The sequence below is a fragment of the Diachasmimorpha longicaudata genome, chromosome 7, assembly GCF_034640455.1.
Source record: "Diachasmimorpha longicaudata isolate KC_UGA_2023 chromosome 7, iyDiaLong2, whole genome shotgun sequence".
NCBI classification, from domain to species: domain Eukaryota; kingdom Metazoa; phylum Arthropoda; class Insecta; order Hymenoptera; family Braconidae; genus Diachasmimorpha; species Diachasmimorpha longicaudata.
This window is the reverse complement of record NC_087231.1, coordinates 7,777,104-7,795,135: the sequence shown is the minus strand read 5'-3', so window position 1 is coordinate 7,795,135 and position 18,032 is coordinate 7,777,104. Positions and strand designations below refer to the sequence as shown.

The window sequence follows — 18,032 nt, the reverse complement described above, 5'->3', positions numbered from 1 at the left end:
TAAACCTGCTGGCATTGGGTTCGAAGGTGATACCTAGTGTGAGCACCTAAACGGTGTTCTAGGTAAAGACATTTGGGCCCTGAAATGCCAGCCGGCTGCATGACTGTACCGTAATTTTCACTGAATACTCAGTCAATGCACTTTTTCAGTGACCTTTCAGGACAAAGTCCAGAACGTTCAGGAGAAATATCCATGGAGAAAATGTCCATGGAGAATTGCAAATGTACTGTGTATTAGTAAATTTGATGATACCAATAACACAATATTGAATTACCATTTCGTAAAATAATGTGAAGTATTCGTGGACCAATTCAGTAGTACATCGACCTGGAAGGAATTATTAATGGTTGGAACTATTCTGGCTGCCAGATAAGGAATCTACGTAGCCTGGGGAAAATAATTGAGGGGTTCGAGGGATGAAATCCATTGACCCTATTCTCTTTCGATGGACGGGCCAAGCGGCAAATATCACAGTTGGGAAAATATTTTCCCTGGTGATTGGATTTTTAGACAATTTCTAGGGGACCTTCCAGTGAAGATTAAGATTTCGCTCCAATTCGTAGATACTAACGTTACTTTTTCTATTGCGCTAATTAAGTACCATTTACTCGTTATGATTCTGACAAAAATCGCAGAGGTTGCAGCCATTCATGCAATTTTACTGATCATTTTGAATCGAACTATTTGACTTTACTGGTTTCAGTTGTAACTTTTACTCCCCTTTGCGAGTGGTTTCCTTTCTCTCGGTAAATTCACTTGTTGCAGGGTGGTTCAATCAGTGATATTTGTGGGGTTCAATTGACAGTGATGATGTGGACCAATATGCTTCTGTTGGCTGGGAAAACGAGCACGAGCGTTTTTATTTCAAGCGTATGAAATACAAGGGTTTTCCAGAATTTTCCAGTTTTTCGCTCTCCACAATTGCATCCCGCGTTTTTCAATTCACTGGAGTCATCAGAAAGATGAAGAGGGAAGAGACGCGAATTGGAAGATTAATCGCAGGTCTCTGGGGAGGACAGTGTGTGGAACTAAAGTCATTCTTCAACGCAGAACGTTTTTACTCAACTCAGGAACGCCATCGCATAGCAGAAATGCTTTATGTGGATTTTTATTAATTCCATGGACCCGAGGGAATTAATCACGTTCACATGATTACTGGAATTTAATGTTTAATTAACACGATCCTATAAAATACTATTGACTCTGCACGACAATGGAGAATTTCGCAGTGAAGTGGTGCGACGAGATAATCAATTAAAAACGATGTATTTCACTCATTATACCACATCCTGCACCGAAATTATAAACACGATAATGAATTGATTTCTCTTGAATGAAAATATCATCGATATTTGGAAAAAATACAAATATTAAAGCTGCTTAAAATTTTCAAAATATTTTTCAATTCATTTGATTGGAGTATTCATCACTAGATGGTCCAGTAAGCAATAGGTTTTTTCTAAAAGTTTCATCTCCCTTAATTGTTTCCCACAGTTTATGATGGATAACTCAACTCCCACGAGGAAATCCCGCCCCAAAAACAGGGATGCACTCGTGAACAATGTGTTCCCATATTGTTTCAGGGTAAGACAGGTAGTTTGTACCCTGAAGTTTCTTTACACTGTTTGCTCCTGACATGTGTATGCACCTAATAGTCTCAACGATAGTTGCACATTGGAGAACGGGTGTGGATTCACAGAGGATGTCCTGCGCAAGACAACTGAATGGGCCATCCTCTGCGGTCTCCTTCTCTATCCATCGTTATGGTTTTATCGTGCCAGCACGCGCCACACGGTGAATCATGAGTGTGATGGGTTTATGATATTATGATTTGACCAGTGGCATTGCACTCATTTCTTCTTCCAACAGCACCATAACGGTTATTTCATTAGATAATAAACTTGTGGAATCAAAATTGCAACACTGTTCTCAAAGTAAATATATCTAATATTTCATACTGGAAGCTTTAAAGGGAACACGATTCCTCTTTACTCAAGGAAAATTCTGATAAGAATAAAAATATTGAAGCACTCTGGCTTTTTTTCGTCCCAATCGTCACTCAATTTTCAGTTGAGTTGTCTTGTTCCGCTTAAAGAAAAATAGAAGTTCACAAATTTTCTGTTTGAAGGTTTCAATTTTCCCAAAAATGGGTCTATCCACAAAACCATTAATCTCGAGGGAATGGGGGTGGCATCCCTTGGGAGCAGACGGAACTTCGATGGGAAACCATACATTCAACTCAATTGACGTCTGGACCATTCCTACCCAGCACGTCCCAACTTGTGTATTTGCAAGATCATGATGTGGGATGTGAGACAACCCACAAAGCTAGATAAATGAGTAAATAAAAAAATTTAGGAGACCTATCCTTACACTATTGTATCATAGGTTGAGAATAACAACGATTAGAATAGTTCTCGATGGGAGTACACTAAGACAGGGGTTGCGACTGTAATTATTAATATTTTTGTCTGTCGATATCTGTTCGTTGAATATTTACTTCGCCCTCTGTACTTCTCCAGTACGAGAATTTATATTATTGATGATTCTTCCTTGAAAATAGCGAAACCAAATACCCTATTCATTTGTTAGGTAGGAATCTATGTCACATATAGAGTTGTACAGATTTTCATTGAAATATCGAGAGTGATAGCGGCGAAGACTATCCCCAAGGTGTTAAAACCAATGCAAAGAAATAAGTAAAAAGTTGCCAAACACAAGATAAATAACTTAATGAAAAAAAATACTAGAAAGTAAGGAGAATTGAAAGCAAAGCAGCTGTGGTATTGTCACAAGCCTAGAATTCCCGATGGTATCGCACCCAGAGTGGGTGGAGGGAAGACCCAAGGATTTCTTTCATTTTGAACGAGAGATTTCAATGGTATCGGAGTAAGGATTGCCTGGTTTGTACTGTTTGTGGATAGTAGTGGTAAGAAAGACACAGCTAGAGGAGCATTTTTCAATGCTCCAAAGAGTCACGTAAAGTTATAGGTATCCTGGACAACTCTCAGGAAACAGTGCAAGCTCTCCCATGCGGCGAACAAAGCAGTATAAAGTTTCTCCCTGATTTTTATTTATTTCTCCGTTTCACTGGAGGAATCAAACCATAATGGAATTTAAGTGTCTATTTTTCTGGGATTCTTTATTCCTCGACTTCCAAGAGTGCTTTGAGCACATTGAAAAAATGAAGATTTTTTTTTGAAGATATCAACCTTCGAATGATCACTCAGGTGGATTCAGCTGTTCAATCTATCAGGTAAATTTTTCTCGAATTTTCCGAGGTTAAACCCGTCTTAAATACCACAATTTACCACCCTCATATCTTATTCCTGAATCGAGAAAACAAATCGTCTGGTATTCCTAGGAGACCATGACATTTGTCCTATCAGATTGTCCGAAAACGGCAACGAAAAAATATTCCACTTTTATTCCACGCTACATGTTACCCAGAATAGATCATAAATTTGAGGTCACGTTATTGAAGTCTGTGTTAAAACTTTTTCAACCCTTTGCATAGTTCTAGAAAATTTGGGGAGACGGGGGTGAAGCGTCAATATTGTGTTGAATATATGTACGTGGCGAGCGTTGAATTGAATTCATGAGAGAGTTTTCACAAAATTTGAACTGATATTTTCGCATAAAAACCGAGGTGACTTCGAGAATTCAATTCCCAAGGGAATATAATCCTGTACATGACGTGTATTTTATCCACAAATATTTCAAGATAAAACTTGGTAAAATCCCCAAACAAATCCTACCCAATTTTTCACCCATTCCGGCCAAGTACAACGTCTCCATCAGCGTAATGAACTCCTGATGGTATTTGACGGTAGAAATTATTCCACGTCTTTCATATATATATTTTATCTTTCTCCAGCGTATGCCAGGGGTTAGGGAACCTGTAGGTATTTTTCTCGGAGGTTAAATGATTTGTGACATGTACATGTTAAACCGTGTTACTTCAAACTACGGTGTAAGCACCAACCGGAAAAGGTGAAAAATCTCTCTAGTGCCGAATATAGTTGCTGCACGTCGCATTCCACTGCTCGTTTTTCAGCACTTTCTCAGGGAAAAAGTTTACGCGAAAAAAAGTCTTCCACAGCTTTGCCCACCGATACGCGCAAGTTTTCAACAAAAAAGTGCATACGTGTTAAAACCGGAGGCTAAAACATCACTACAGAGTGGCGAAGCCGGCCTACGTTGATAGGAAGGATTAGTTACCGTTAACAAATGGATTTTACAAGTAAAAAGAAGTCAAGAAAGTCCAGGCAATTCTTTGTATTAAAATCTATCCGTGTGAGATGAAGCCTCAACAAGCGATAACTACTGATTACATTTGAATTACTGAAGACATGGAACCAGCTCGTTGAATTTTCCCCTTCACTCCTCTCATTTTTCCTTAAAACCATCTCCAATCCGCATTTCCCACATGTATTCATATATTTTCGTTGGTAACAACGGTTGACAGTTGAGCTGAACACGAGAGGAGAAAATATATGATTATTTTCCGCCAGTTTTCCCTGGAATTTTCCCCCCCAAGTCAAATAAAACACGATATAAATCCTGAATCCAGCCGAAATTAAAGAGCGAAATATTCACCCCTCGCATTCTTCCTATTTCATTGGTAATTCTTGTTGACACAGTTTCAAGACATTCGCAGATTTCCCAATGATACCTCGGGGTAATTGTGTCTAGATGCTTTCCCAGTCAGCGGTTGTAAAATTCAGATTACGTATTCTACTCGCAGCTGCATGGTTACCACAAATGGATTCATGGCAGCCCCCAAATGGATGCCTATACACTGCCGAGTGAAAGCGCTTCTTGCCTTGGAAATTCTACCTACGCCTTTTATCATATTTTCCCGAAAATGTTCACGAGAAATTTCACCGACGATTACGGGATCCAGTGGGATAAACGGTTTATTTGATAGGGCAGACACGTCTCTAGTTTGGAGAAGTTTGAGGGAGGAATGGGCAATCAGCAATTTTGGGGATTGTGAGTTTTTTATAGTCGTGCTTATAAATAAATTGAATTGTGTGTCATTTTCCCCAAATAAAATTTTTCAAATTTGTATAGCTGTAAAATTTTAGTTTGCCAATTATTCCAAGTCAACATTATATATATTTTATTATTATTAATTTTTGTGTATTTGGATATTGGGTTGTTCTTCAATTATGAAGCAGTTGCAAAGTCAGCGCTTCATGGGGAAATTCAACGAGGTACATCATTAATGGGATCCCGTTGCCACTGATCCATGTACCTATCAAATCTACCTCAACCGATTTATTTTATAAATGCACGAAAATCTCCGAATATACGATATCGCTAGTGCGAAGCCCTAAGAGGTCTAGGTTATCCTCAAGAATTAGGGGCAACTACACTAAAAGGTCATGACTGAGGGACACATTACCGAGAGGACGGTAGACTTGAACAAATGATACTGATAAACAGAATCTCCGTCGACCCATCGATAAGGCCGTGAGCTTTGGGGCAATAAGAAGAAATCCTGAAAAATGGGAAGAAAATGGAGGAAAATACGAGAAGTAAAAAACCTGAGGATTAAATCGTTTGGGTAACGGCGATAACAATTTTGAAATTTATAATACTTCAATTAACTCTCAAATGCCCGACTAATTATTAATTAAAAGTGAACCGAATCAGCTTACATTGGCTGTTTAAATTTGCAGGAAAAATGGAAAACAAATGGAAAAAATGAGATCTGCAAATAACCAACCACTGTCCTAAAAATCTGAATTTTTTTGCAAGTCTTGTTGAACGGCGATTGGTCCTCGCAAGTTTGTTTTTTATGGCACATAAAGTTAATACGTTTTTACCACTCAAACAGATGGTTGCGAACGTGATAAGAGAGCGTAATTGGTGTCTGGTGACAATCGACTGAGTTTGAGAATTAATGGGACTTTTATATTTCAATAAATATCACTCCTTCACCTGCAACTTTTCTCCGTTAGATAAAAATAGGTAACACGAGGGATAGAATTCACCTCGAAAAAGGGGGAATACGATTTCGGTGTTTTTACATACGTGTCAAGGTCTGATATATTGGAGGGTTCGAAAATTATTTCCATTTTGATTAGTGGTTCCTCCGTGCGTTGGAATTATTCAATGCGCACCCCCGTAAAATTCAATGGGCGTAGGTGAAGAAATAATGGAAAATGGAAATATTCAAAAATGGCCTTGTCAGCCGTGTGATAAAATACCTCAGTAGATAATTATTCATTACGTAGACGATATTTCCGAGAATTTTAATTAATACCAATGTCCAAATATTCATTCCACCGATATTTAATTCACCCACCCCCTCAATTATTCCAATTAATCGGGAAATTCTCATTGCCAGATAAATAAACTTCACCTTATGAGAGACCTCAATGTCCGACCGTTGAGATTCCCACTGGAGGGAAACCAGTAAAATGTTGAGCATCCCAATCAATGATGCCCCAGGTGGTACATTCTCGCACTATTGGAAAACAATGAATCCTCCAGCACTCGAAAGAGGCATTCTCCATGGTGTTCTGCATGTTTATTTCTCACTCGAAAGAAATAAAGGGAGAAGGTAGAGGTTGTCGAGAATGAATGGATGTATCAGGATTGTTTTGGCTCGGTATTTTCAACGAATAAAAGATCACTCTTAACACAGCATTTTTTTTGTGATAGACCGTGGACAAGAAACGACAGGCAATTTGGGTTCTATTTATGAGTTTGAGAGCTTCGAAAAAATGGGAACTGGTGTAATGGGAGTATTCCAAAGTTTCCCCTTCAATTTCCGACAACGCCGTTATTGGAAAGGTGGAATACACTGTGCAGTTGGAAAATTTTTCACTTAAATTTTGAGTAAAAGCCTTGAACGTTTCTCAGGTAATATTCGCAGTGAAATATGAAGACGACTGAAGAATGCAGGACATTTTACGAAATCCATGTTTGAATATGCAAAAATATGCTCAGTAAATAATGTACCAAAGATCAAATAATGTATTACATAATTTTTTCATACGCAATTAAATAATCAAAGCTAACGAAGAACATTGGAACCTCGTGAATGAACCATCAAGAGCCAGTTGTTAAAGAGAAAAAGGTCCGCACTCGGGAAAGTTCTTTAATATTTCACCATAACATTACTAATGCCCTTAAATATTTCCCTCCTCACCAGAAGCCCTCAGTAAATTCACCGTTTCTTCCTCCCACATTCCAATTAAAGACTAAAAATCTAGTATTTAAATTTGCCCCACGTGAAAGTGACAGAGAGCGGAATAATAGAGAAATACCAGAGGCGTCGAAACTAGAAAAAAAAATAAACTACAGCGAGAGGTGTCACCGCACATCCCGGGCAATCAGGGCGTCTCCTCTCTCTCACTCTCCATTCGTTCCTGAAAATGTGGGAGCTCTCCAGCACACATCCACACACAGCCTCTCCCTTCGTCGTAGAAATTTGAATAACTGAACAAAAATGAAGAGAACCTCAGGCTGGCGAGATGCATTACCGTACTAAGGTTCATGATGACGTTAGTTGAACGCAAGGAGCAACCAGCGGACACATGCCGGTGGGATATGTGCTGAGGGAAATTGTGGTATGGGGTGGTAAAGGGGGTGAAGGAGGATGGTTGGATAGACGACTTGTAGGACAGAACGAAAGCGCACACGCGAGTGTAACAAAGACAGATTTTGAGAGAAAGGAGAGAGCAAATGGTGAGGGAAAGTAGTAGTGGTGGTGGTAACGTTGGGGGTAGATGGGTGGAGGTTCGAAACGGGGCTTGCTTTCAGTGAAGTACGCAGTCCTACCTCGCGACCCGAGTCAACGGGACACACCGACAAATTGTTCGGGGGTGAAAATTTCGCGCGCGAACACTCGTAATCGTTCATCAAATCATGTGAATTAAAAATTAAAAATTGTAAACCAAAAAGCCTGATAAGTCAAAAATCAGCAAATTGAGCAGATGATTTTTGAATCAAGTCATATTCTCGGATTTTCACTGGTTCAGAAGAAATTTAAATTTTTCAATTTGACTCCTCTCAAGATGATGACACGCCCTTTGTTTGAAAAAGTAAGAAACGAACGGCAAATTTGATTATTCATAATTTCTGATAGATGATAAAAGGTGAAAGGGATAGATGTCGACGACTAGTTAATTAAATCATGAGATGAAACCTCTTGTTACTCGTGATCTTGTTTCATACTTGATGAGCCGATACAATATCACGTACCAAAGTGGCTTTCGATCTCTTGGCGGTGAGAAAGGGGATATTTTCATCCACATGATGCCGACGAGGTAAAGCCGGGAGTCAACGAGGCATAAGTAGCCTGAGTGTATATGTGTCGTGTTAGTTTGGTTATCCAAGGCTTGCCCTTTTCACCCCCTTCTCCTCTCACCACCTCTCGGTTATATTGTTTGTACAACACACTCGCCGTCCGGCTCTCACTCATGCACAGTACCTCGATGCACTGGGTTTGTCTTTCTGGTTAGTGCAGCGATTATGCGGCCACCTGCACACGCCCCTTTTATCCAAAGAAACACAAATGAGGATTTTGCATATGGGGCATGCTCTTGACAATTTATCACGTCTATGTTGATCCAACGCCGGAGGTTAAATCCATCGGTCAATGTTGATTACCATTTTTTATTTATTTTTATGAATGTAAACGTTCGAATTCCATTATACCATAACTGAGACATAAAAATATATAGAAGCACTATTTTTTATTAATTATTTGTTCTTCAATGAGATGCGCCTTGAGTCGATTGGAACCTGGGGTTACTGGACAGCTTAATATGATCAGTGAGGGGAAAATCGTGGGGGTGCGTAGTGTAGGGGGTGAAAAATTTTTGGTAATCGGATAGTGGAAACCCGACAAGAAGTTTTCTTGAAATTTCACTGGAATTTATCAGGAGCCGTCTAACCTAGTAACACGATTAAAAATTTTTGGCTGAGAATTTCAGTGCACTTCTTGAAAACTTTTATCGGACGACAGTTCCGTTGATATTTCAAGAAACTTTGTTGTTGAATCCACAGTTTGATTGAAAAATTCGTAAAACTGTAGATTTTACGTTAATAATTTCATGGAGATTAATGCAAACCGGGGAAAATTGATGTCAACTCAATTTTAAATTGAAGAATGAATGTCGAGCTTTCATTCAACCTGAAAATTGACATTTTCATTTTCACAACATTTGAAGTTACTTATTTTTCACCGAAATTATGAAAGTCTAATCAATTAGAAACTGCGAAACTAATTCCACTGTTGAATCCCAGGGAAGTGAATCTCACCGTGAAATTGGTACAACTATAAAACACAGAAGACCGGATAAGAAGGAGAAGTAAATGCAACCCGGAAATGAACTTTATTTCAAAAATAGTATCCAATATTTTGAGAAGTTGAGTGAGAATCGAGTCCGCGGCAGATTGATGTGAAAAGGGCATACATTTGAAAGCGACGTACCGTGTTATAATGGACAAAAGGTTATCTATTATTGGATTTACTAGAGTAGGAAGGCAGCAAATTGATGATAAACGCGAAGAACGAAAATTGGTCCTCTCAAGTATCTATATTGTGAAATCTCATTCCATTCTTCATTCTTTATTTGTCCTCCCCTTTTTTCTCACCTCTTCATCCACTCGGGAAAGTTCGATTTTTTTTTTTCTTCGTATACCACTGTCACGATATGTACCTGACAGTCAATAGAATCCCCGAGTGTTGCAAGCCACAAGATCGGTTTATCGGGGGAAAGTCGGGAATAATGGGTCGAGAGTATTTCCTAAAGTGATAAATTAATTCCCACATGACGTGTGCACGAATTCAATTAAATTATAATCCATTTACAAACTAACATTTTTTTTCCGTAAATGCTATTTCTTTTTTTCATTTTTCCTGTCGACTCATTTTGTTTCCTCTCATCAACTCGGAAAATATAAAACCGCTAATGAAATTTATCATGGTAAGTAAATAGGGGGTGGCTCACGTGCGTTGGATGCAAAGTGAACTCCTCCAAATGTTAAATGCACACTCACAATCCCTCCTACCCATTTGTCGAGAGGGCTGTCAAATAATGAAACAAAAAAAAAAAGATCCATCTGGGATAGAAAAAATTCAGTGGAGAAGATTTAGCAATGAAAAAAATTGCTCAGAGCGCAACTTTTGCAACACTTAACCCAGATAGGAGCCAAGACGAAGCTGTTTAACCCGAAGGGGTTGACTTAAACCTCCAATATATATTATCTAACGACTGTAATCTCGAGTACAAGTGAGCTTTAAATGTAGTAAACGTTATGAGGACGGGATTTATGATTACACCGAGAAAAAAAAACTTATTTTTGCCGTGGAATCATTTTCTGGAGAGAAAAATCAATTCTTTCAACAGTTTTTACTTGGCCTGCAATTTCCAAGTGGTCGCGATTATGTTGAATTATTCAACATGATTTTATTATCTTAAAATTGACTTGAACCACCTGAGAGTAATTGTCACGAGGAAAAAGACTTCCAAAATTAAATTCTTCTCCCAAGAAAATCATTCTCAAGAGTGATTTTTGGGTTTTTGCTTATGATTTTGGTCATAAATAACGGATATTATTGTCTCAATAGTTATCAGTATCAGATGATTGCCATTACTACCGATATTTTCGAATGATAAAGGGTAAATAAACCCAGTAATAGTCGTAAATATGGTTTCTATCAACATAAATCTCAGTGTTAGCCTGCCAAGAAGCATTGGACTCAGAGGAGCCATCTACCAATGCCAAGTGGACACTCCCGTTTGACGTGATTTACATTCAAAACCACCACAGTTATCATCCATCAGCGTGTGCAGGTTCAAGAAAAAAAATGATTTATACACAATGATCGTGTCAACAAGTCTTGAAGAATACATTCACGAGACGGGGCGAAATGGCAGAATTTTGGGGTGTCACTGAGAATGACGGTGAAGGTGGATCGTCGAGTTTGACGTCGAGGGCAACGCATAGGAATGTGGGAGATTTGAGGGCGGTGAAGAATGAGGAAGAGGAACTGACTCGAATTGCAAAAAGTGCGAATCCCCTCCTTTCTCCTCTGCTTGCAATATCGTCACGCCCTGTTTGTGCTGAGTTCGCTGTGGAACTCATTGCCATTTATAGTAATTAAAGAGGGTGAGAGCGAATAGTTTCGGTATTGAGGGGATAGAGGAAGTGTTGGAATTCCGAAAATAACTTAATTAGAGTCATGACAGAATCAATTTCAGTGAAAAATGCAGGATCAACTTGGACAAGGAATGAATCGATAGCTTTGAATAACCCTCGATAGTTGTGAATATTCTCTCAGAATTTACGATTTAATATAACAATTGGGATGATAACAATCTTCATCGTGTTGAAAATTTGAATTATAAGTCAAGAGTTTATGAAAAGTTCAATGTTTCAAAATTCGTAGGAATTTGAAAGGATAAAGGGCTTTTTCGAGATAAAAAATCCATTCTTTTTACTAGTAATCTCGATAATCTTTATCTCAACGGCACTAGAATTTTTTTGAAGGATTTCTCTCCATGGAACACGACACGATAGTGATGAATGAGAATTTATTCGCGTTCCGTGCGGCGCAAACATTATGAGATTTACGCCATTGAAAATAATTTTCTCCCCTCACATAAAATTTATCTCAAGGTATTCCCATAAAATATATTGATGTCCACATAAATGCAATGAAAACTGTTGAAAACCAATCATTACGTCACCAAGGATCGCTAATAATTGCTGATGTAACGTATTTTCGTCGTGAATAGCTCAAGTAATTTGCTCTTCGCAATTCGTTAAAGGAAACGATTTGTTCGTATTTCTCCTATTCCACTTCAAGTAATTTCGAAACTTTATATCTTTGTGCATGCTTCGAAGGAGATATTAATGTGGCAATTAAAACTACTTCGGGTATGACTGACATTCTACAATGTTAGCAACACCGAAGAGTCATTAGAATTGATAACTTCGTGATACGTTGACAAACTGTTCCCAGGTTTGACGACCTAATCACAACTTTCCCACCGCACTGACCAACCCCAAAGACCCATAATAAACTTCAACCCTTCCTCCCGAACTTGCCGAGGAATTCCACCGTACACATTACAAATGTAATTCGCCCAACGCTGCAGGTGCAACTGCCAATTTAGCATTACTAATTTCACGATTGATTACTGAACTCATGAGTAAATCTCATGAGCCATTAGCTGTGAATACAGTGATACTCTGATTGAGTAATCTAAATGGACTCCTGTGATCTAAAGTTTCCGCTTTTTTTCCCCCGATGCTGGACTGATAAACTACTTTGTTTTTCTCAAAAAAGCTCGACTACCGGGAGTGCAATGGGTTGAAACTCGGTTAGCAACTCGGGCATTCATTCGATTACTCCCCCAAGTTATAATTACTAAAATTCAATTTTTAGGCGTGAGGAAATATTCATATTTTAGTGAGGCGTCTGTTGTTATTTCGGTTCCACACGAATAAATTCATTCAATTGGAGCCAGTGGTGAAATAAATATCCCACCCTAAGTGTTAAATATCACGGGTTAATGGAGTGCGAATTCCTATGGTTTTCCTTTATCCCCACGAGAGAAAAGAATTTGTTCTGCCGAAACATTACATGCTATGCTGGAGAAGTCTTTTAGTTCCTTGAATCAATTCACTGTCAGAAAATTACTCCGGAAAAGTCAACTAAACTACTTGAAACTTTTATCAATAATTTATTCAAATGAAAATTTCCTGAAATTACGAGACTATTTCGTGCTTTGTTCGGTGATGAATCCAGGAATTTGTTCAACTTTTCAGATTTCGTTTCTTTCATTCCAATAAAAATTTCCGGAAAATGATGTCCCATAACGGATAACGTGAATAGTTCCATAATTTTTACTGAATTTACCTCACCGTGCACACGAATGATCAACTTTTGCATTTGAATGTACGGAAAATGTGGAAATTCTCATTTCCATAATCCGTGACATTCGCAGCTCTCCGAAATATTCTCTTAAAATTGAAAAATTTTCCATGGGAAAGGACTTCGCACTTGAGATCCAAAAAAGAATGACTTATTCTACTTCCGTTGTTTTTCGGATATATCACTAAGAAAGCCGTCACTGACGGAATTAACTTTCCAATATCTTGGAAATAACTGAAGGATAAGAAATTATCTCTTCTTCGACTCACCACTTGTGACATTCAATTTCAAACAGAAATAAATTTATCCACCTTGAGGAAACTTTCTTTCCCCTGAGTAAATGTTAGAATTCAACAGTCCGTGTCAGAAACGAATGAATCCGCAACTACTTGTAAAATTTCAACAAGTAATTTCTCTCAGTATCTATCTTTCATTCTACTATTTGCATGGGGAATCAAGATTCAGAGAAGTGGAAAACAATATTCTTTATTCCGCGAGCACCCCGAGTGTGAACTCCTCGGCTAGACATATCTGATATTTTTATGAAATGGACATGCGAAGAAACGGAGAAAAATATGCTCAGGTGCAGAAGAAATTTTTTGCTGTCACATAAAACATTTATTTCCCCCATTTATCCCCGTCCTATTCCGCAATGTATTGAATGATGTAAAAACAATATGGAAAAATACTCTAGTTCAATTGGAGCTCAACTAAATAAATAAAAAAAATTTTGCGCTCGAAAAATTTACCCTGGGAAAACCCAGGGGCTTCTATTATAAGCTATATCGAACGAAATTTAAAAACTCTTTGTTACACTGGATGCACTACGTACACAAGCGATTTTTTTAATGTGTTGAATCTAACACGTCGAAGCTCTTTCTCTCCCTATGCGAATTCCCCTAACAGCGCATTCTGCTGAAGCACTGTTTTTTAAATTTTTCCTCTCAAACTACGGGGAATTGATTAAACGAATATTTTTTTTTATCTCCGTATCCTCCATACCCGATGACCACTGGGGGAGTTGGAGGACTGGGTATATGTCTCGAGAGAATCAATTTACTGTTAATTAATCATATATTGTTCAATATTCATTTCGGGAAGTTGAGAAATTTATATTTATATCCACAGGAGAAACATTTTTTCATTAATGTATAACACGAAAATTCAATAAAAATTATTTATGTACATGAACTAATTAACATGAACAACAGCGAAACTCAGCGGTATTCAACCCATTCCATGGTGTACTATTACATTTTTCACTCCGAGTTTACTGCGGAAATGTAAAATTCAAATTCACTTTTTACATTGTCCCGGACATTTTCACGATATTATGAACTAGACTTCACCCGAAAATTCACTGAGTATTGACACTACGTTAATTTGAATTGCAAAGTTTGAGTAAAGGTTGATATGTCTCTTAACTTTTTCAATTTATGACTGAAGTGACTGGCTGAAGTGATTTATTTGACTCGAACATCAACTCATTTTTTAATATCTGGAAATGTGGAGAAAGCTGTGAAACTTTTTTAAAGAGCATCTTTCATTTTTTAATTCAAATTCAGTAAACCTGTAGAGAATGCTTCATAAACATGTGCTCATCGTACGTAGTTTTAACAAACCCCTTATCCCCGAGAAACTCATCTTAACAATGAGTCAATCCATTACATTTTACCACATCACCTCTATTTTTTTGAATGACTCATCAGAAAGTTGAATGGACTCTTCAGATAAGATAAAAGATTGCCCTGAATATTCCAGGGATGAAAAAATCGATTCAATATTGTCTTCAATCCACAACGATTTATCTCGTGCTCAACATCACCCTGGTACACAAGAAAAATTCATTCAACAGCGTCGTTAGTTATTCCTAGGTGTCTGTCATTGAAACAGCCAAATTGAATTTTCAACCGTCGACAGCAAAATCCTTGTCGTTCACCCGCACTATCCAATCTTCCAAGTTCATTCATACGTGTCAAGCTATGTCATGTGGTTTTCGTTGTGGGGCTCCACCTCACGCCCACCCTACCCCATTCCCATAAACCCCCATTATCGAATTTTCCACGGATCATCGGTATGAATTGCACGACACAGTACCTATTCACCCTCTTCATTCTTTTCTTATCATAAAACTAATACCAAAAATTTACGATGATAACGATCAACATCGAGAGGCAGAAAGACCATTGACGGAAATTGAAAAAATATTTTTTAAAATCATTGAAAAAATGAATTTCGTGAACAATTCGTGGACTGGTCATTTTCAGAAGAGATATTAATTCTGATTTACCATGAAAAATAAATGAAATGAAATTTTTAAAGACTAAGTCTGCAGCAAATTACGTCAAAAATTTTCCAACACTGTGACAATAAAAGGCTCGTTTAATTATAAGGAATTCTCACATGGAGAGATAATCTCCGAGATGCTCTAAAATGGGTCAGTGTAACTAAAACATTCGACATCATTATTTTCGACTCAGCGAGAAATTTTCTCTGATGTTACATTTCCAAGGAACATCACTCAAATAAACTTCCACATGGAGCGTGGGAATGTAACACCCGTGCAACGCTGAGGAAGACCCTCGCATTTTGAGCACCCACCGGCATGTACACAATTCCGTACTTTAGATTATTGGGGCTATGAATTGGTAAAAAAAATAGAAATAATCAAAAAACGTATTAAACTTCTACTGAAAAACATCTTCTCCTCGAAACCGGGTGCGCTATTTTTTCCCCGCGTTTATAATCACTGAGATAGATATCGTAATAAAAGAAATCGGAATCCACTTCACAGAGAAGAGGAGGAGAATTAATGCTCTGTCTGTACTTTCAAAGAGAATTGAAAAAATCGCGAACGAGTTGTCTTATTTCTCCTGCGCTTCAATTTTATTCAACACTTAACAATTTTTAGTTATGAAATTGCTTCATCGATTCAATCATTACATCCTCGAATGAATGAATGAATTTCCAATACAATTCCTGACGTGAAAATCCGATGTTCCTTTCAAGTCGAGTGATGAAATAAACTATTTTAAAAAAGCCACTTCATATAACAATAGAAACTGTTTTTAGTCCCTCAGAAACGACAAGCGAACGAGGAGAATTTGCACCGGAATTTCTTGTATCAATGAACTGACGACGAATGCATCCGCGGTGACAAAGGATTTTTCGCTTCAATGTACTCAGAGAACGCAGTTGGCGAGAGACCCTCCCAGAGCTCCTCTAGCATAAAAACTCAACAAAGAAAATATTATGCGCCTTCGAAATTTCAACCGCGACTGGAGCGCAAAATTTTCCGACCCAAAGCAAAATCTCAAAAACTCCCCCACTCGACGCTGATGAATATTCCGTAAAAATTGTAATGCCCTCGCGAATTCCAGAATTCCCCAGACAGCAACAACAACAACTTCTCAAAATACCGAAAGCCTGAGTGAATCAATAATTGTGATTTTTCTCAAAAATTTTTACTTGAAATAACAGAAACAATTTTCTGACTGCACTCGTTTTTTCGCGTTCCCAGCCCTAGTCGAATTTTCAGCTCAAACAGAATTTCCTGCTCCAAGTATTATCTCCCAGGAATTGAAAGAAAAAATCTGTGCTAGCGTATTGGTAATAAGACAGGGGATTCTATACCCAGCCGTGAGTCACAGTCGCGCAGTGACATTTTACGATGAATATACCCTCGAGTCTGACTAGATAGGATATACCATCGTTGTATAGAGAATACATCAGCTGGTAGAATTCGCAGGGGATCATAAAAATACCGAGATTGCATGATATGCCTACATAACGTGTAATCTTAATGCTCACAGAACACAAAAAAAATCGAATGCAGTAAGAGATAGCTGAGAATTCAAAGAGAATGAAGAGAATTTCTCCTTGAACATGAATGAGACTGAACGTGTGCACGATAAAAGAATATTCGCACCGATGACAACAATGATCGAAAATAGTGAAAAATAATTGCTTCGACCATTTTCCTACTCTGCAAAAATAATCAAAGATTTATGGCCTCAAAGAATTACCGGATCCAATAGCAGAGGGGGATTTTCATGCGGCATAAGGTATTCTTTTGCTTACAATTCAACTCTCTTCCTTTTTTACGCTAGAGGTGGTCTATTCACCTGGCGATGCTATAAGTTTTCCGCTCCCTTGTTCGGTTGAGAAGAAAAATATCCAGTAGCAAAAACTAATTGAAAATAAGGAAATATGTTTGGAAAAAGAACAAAGAGTCTGATTCTCTTGGAGAATAAAAGGTCAGGGCAATCAGTGATCCCTTTTTTTTTTGTTCGAGAAAATTAAATTTTTCCAAGCGCATAAATATAAAAAATACCAAAAGAACATTCCCCTGAATGTTAAAAAAAATTCTACCAGCATGTGGTCGAGACAGGATCATCAAAAAGATAAAAAATATATATTCAGACCTCCTCATGCATTTGAACAATCTCCCACTTGATAAAAACTTCATTTTGACGTAATCAGGTACTTTGAAGCACCACAATAGGAGCTGTGATAATAGCAGTTACAAGCTCATGTAGCATTAACCGAGAAGCTCAGAGGGAGTACAATACACACATGTACCTTCTACACTGCTTCCAGAGTGATTAGTGAAATTCATATAGGGAATTATTGTGAGCTAATGCCCACCACCGACCCAGGGTTATTCCACATGTGGATGAATATATGTTCGCCCTTTACCACTGCCGTTACACCGTGTGAATATCTGTTCTGGTATACGTGCAGCCATTCAATTAAATTGAGATTAATATTTCCTTTACCAGTCTGACCTTATCAAATATTTTATCATCATTTGAAGTACTGGTATTATGCCCTAATGGATTAATTATTCGTTTGTAAAATGACAAACAATCGTGAGGATAGCTCAGTAGAGATACCACTGGATAACTGTTGGGCTGACGATAATCGATTTATTCTACTCGCGAGAGTATCTTCGTCACTCTCGTTGCAGCAGCGGTTGTTAAGCCGTGTTTGTACCTCGGATATTTCCCATGTTCACGGACTAAGAATTATCGCGCGGATTCTCATTAATTTACATGAATGAAATAGGGAATATTGATGTAACAGGAATGCCTGTAATTCGATAACCATCAGGGTTAAGGGGGTA

At 38.0% G+C, this 18,032-nt stretch overlaps 2 protein-coding genes across 9 annotated transcripts in view; one reads left to right on the top strand and one right to left on the bottom strand.

Moving 5' to 3' along the window:
* Nucleotides 1-18,032, bottom strand: part of LOC135164851 (midasin-like) — a 62,273-nt gene that overhangs the window by 13,721 nt on the left and 30,520 nt on the right. The gene's annotated exons all lie outside the window — the stretch shown is intronic.
* LOC135164859 (uncharacterized) overlaps nt 1-18,032 on the top strand; it is a 77,451-nt gene that overhangs the window by 36,825 nt on the left and 22,594 nt on the right. For 2 of the 7 annotated variants that reach the window (XM_064125592.1, XM_064125588.1), the window contains exon 1: nt 7,775-8,060. The exons of 3 other annotated variants lie outside the window; for them this stretch is intronic. The gene's annotated coding sequence lies outside the window, so the exon portion shown is untranslated. Of the gene's footprint in view, nt 1-7,774; nt 8,061-8,100; nt 8,286-15,910; nt 16,972-18,032 lie in introns of those variants that run through there. 2 more of the 7 variants (XM_064125590.1, XM_064125591.1) reach the window with 2 other exon arrangements.